Raw genomic sequence first — 3,146 nt, 5'->3', positions numbered from 1 at the left:
GCAAAACTTTCTAACTTCCAACAAAACTCTCCTGTATGAGTCCCCGTGTGACGTTACTGTTGTTAAGCAGAGATCAAAGCGCCAAGAGAGAATGCGAAAGAGAGGGGGGAAAGGAGTGAAGCCAAAAGCAGGGGGCCGAGCCGTAAAGCCATCCCATAGGCTTCAAGTCCTTCCCCTTTGCTTAGCTGAACAGACGCAGGGCTAAATTTTAATGCAAATGCAAATGAGGACAAGGGCTCGCTTTCTTTTCTCCCCCTCCCTTCCTCTCTCTCTTTTTAAGGGGAAGGAGCGAAGTGGTGGGGGAAGCCCAAATGGTCTTTCCTCCCCCACTCCCCGATCAGGCAGAATTTCTTAAAAATGGAGAGGGCTCCGCGAGGCGAATGATGAATGAGGCTAGGCCACACACAGGCATGTTGGGGCAGAATATGGGCTGGAAGACGGGCTCCGGGTGCTTTTCTTTTTTCTTCAAGAAAAGGCACACCGCCGCCCCGCTTTCGCCAGAGCGCCGGGATCTAGATAGCCGTGTTGATTTTTCATTTCCCCCCATTTTTATTTAATGAGAACCCCGCCATTTTCAGAAGAGAGTTCGGAATGAAAGGGCGGTAGTTGTCAAAGCTTTCCCCCCCCCACCCCGTGGATTAAGGACTTCCTAGTGATCCAAAATATATGCCTAAAAATGTCTGTCCTTATCTCTCTGCTTGCTATCTTTTAATGTTGAAGGAGACCACCCTGTTCTTAAGGGCGACCCTCCGATGTGTTGGGAGAACGAGTTTGCACGAGGCTGGGCTCGAGCTACAGAATGTCAATACTGTAAAATACCACTTGCAGGAGGGCACCTCGTCCGCGGCGGCCAGAAAAGCAGCGTTATGGACCAAGGAAGGGCATTGGCTTGGTGAGAGAGTAGGAGGGGGCATTCAGCTTTTTCCCCCTCCCCAAGTACTACCCAGTGAAAGTCCAAGCGTATTTTAAGCAAGATGGTGGCTACAGTTTCTTCCAGGGCACCGGGTTGGACACGAGAGAGGAAAACGAAGTGCAGTCATTTTGCCCCTGGGTTTAAGTCCCATGCAAAAACCCAGGAAGAAGTTCTCATTCATTCATTTCAATAGGACGGTTTGGTTTTACTTCTACCATGAATTATACAGGCGGATGCATTCCGCAAACATTTTTTAGAAAGCACGTGGCAAGTGGGTTCGCAAGCGGGTGGTGGAACAAGCTTCTTCAGCTCCTTGCATTTAAAAATGTTCATGTCCCCAGGTTTCAAGCACGCCAATTAATAAAATTGTATCTTCTCTCACTTATTACCTTCAGGGAATAAAAGGTGTGCAATAACTCCTGGGAGTGGCAATTCTAAGCAATTAAAAGTCCCAAAGCACGCCATGCTTAATATTTTTGTTCAGGAAAACCGCTTTGAAGACCCCGGATACCCAGGTATTCATTTGAAATCGCAAATCTTCGACCTCCAAATGTAATTCATACTTCGAGGGCTGGGTTCGTGCTGCTCCTTTCTTTGTGTATATTATAACCTTTGCCCATGTGGTGCCTTACCCTCCTCGTGTTTACTTCTATGCCAAATCTCAATGCGGTTTAATCCAAAATAAAAGGGCACAAAGGCAGTTCTCTGGCAAGGCTGTTTTAGGACTTTGTAAGAGGTAAGTTCTAAGGTGGATTCGGATCCTATGTTACTCAGCAGTAAAGTTAAGTTCCACTTTGTGGTGGAGCTTTCTCCCTTCCAAAAACGCAGAACTCAGCCTGACCTTCCTTTAAACTGGTTGTGCGCATGTATGCCTTTAGATCTATGTCTATATGCGCTATTTTTGGGGGGGGGAGGGGGGTGCACTTTTGTTCCAGCATTCTAAGGGAAGCGCAGCCTCGCCTTTAGAAATGTTAAATAAACGCCCCGCAAATGCTGGACGCCTTGACATACAAACCTAAAGGATATGTCTTTGCATAATTCCTGACCTCTGTCCCTCCCCATTGAAGCATTCACGTTGGGAAAGGAAGCTACCTCTACTCTCGATCCAAGCATTTGCAGCTCCAACTTTTATTTCTTAATTTACTTTTAGTAAATAATAGTCGTCAATAACCAGCTACGTGCACTTTCCCTCTTCCAAACAATATTAGCTTTGTAAAATCGGCTCCCTTTCCAAGTGCTTTTTTATTTGGAAAAGGAACACGGTGAGAGCAATGTTGTTTCTTCATTCATAAAAATGTGCATCGGTGTGGCAGGAGACCTGGATTTTTGAGACAGAGTGGTATCAGCTACAGCTTTTCCGGAGCCCCCCTCATGCCATCGCCCTCCAGCTGAGACGCCTGCCCAGAAAGATCGCCTTCTGCTGCGTGTGGCAATATTGCAGGGGCGAGATCGCACACTTAAAACAAAATTGGCTCTAATTCCTGGAGGGAACTCCCCCCCCCTCCCCAACTGGGCTCCAATACAAGAGGAAACTGGAATTAGCATAAACCAATAGGGGAATAGATCTGTTACCAGGCGGATCAGGCAGATCTGAACTAGGAACTTGTTTGATTTCTCGCTGACAAGACGAAAGGGATATGGTCAAAAGTGCCGGAATTACCGAAAAGCGTAAAAGCGAAGATGGAAAACTTCGCTGAAACTCTCATTCCGCTGCTCAATTTCTCTTTTTTTCCTATTCTTTGTTAAAAGCTCAAAAGAAACATGGGTCGAGACAGATTTTTTTTAAACCAAGTCACACTTGCCATGCTTTTTGTAAAAACAGTGTCAAGGTCTGTCTGGGTGCAGCTTTAAAGCTCATTCGGGATCCAAAGTAAAACATTTGGGTTCTTAGTCCATGCGGGATGAGGCAGCCACCTATCTTTCTGCATCTATTGCAGAAATTTACCAATTCGCATTCTCTCTTAACTCTCTTATGTAGAGAATTATCGTGGCGGGGTGTTCCGAAATAGGGTGCTATCTTCCCCCGCTCCCCCGATTGTTGCGCCCCTTGGGCTATTTTTTCCATTTCAGTAGAAAGAGCAACCAGCAAATTTCGTTTTCCCATGCTGATCCAGGGAATTTCTTACTCCTTGGAAGGAATGTACTTTTGCCTCGATCCCTAGCAATGGGAACCAACCTTCTTTTGTTTGTAAGAATGCCACACAGTAAATTAAACAAACCACTTCCCACATGT

The sequence above is a fragment of the Thamnophis sirtalis genome, unplaced genomic scaffold, assembly GCF_051295495.1.
Source record: "Thamnophis sirtalis isolate CommonGarterSnake01/CBP01778 unplaced genomic scaffold, rThaSir2_p1.2 scaffold_1, whole genome shotgun sequence".
NCBI classification, from domain to species: Eukaryota; Metazoa; Chordata; class Lepidosauria; order Squamata; family Natricidae; genus Thamnophis; species Thamnophis sirtalis.
This window is presented reverse-complemented; position numbering follows the sequence as displayed.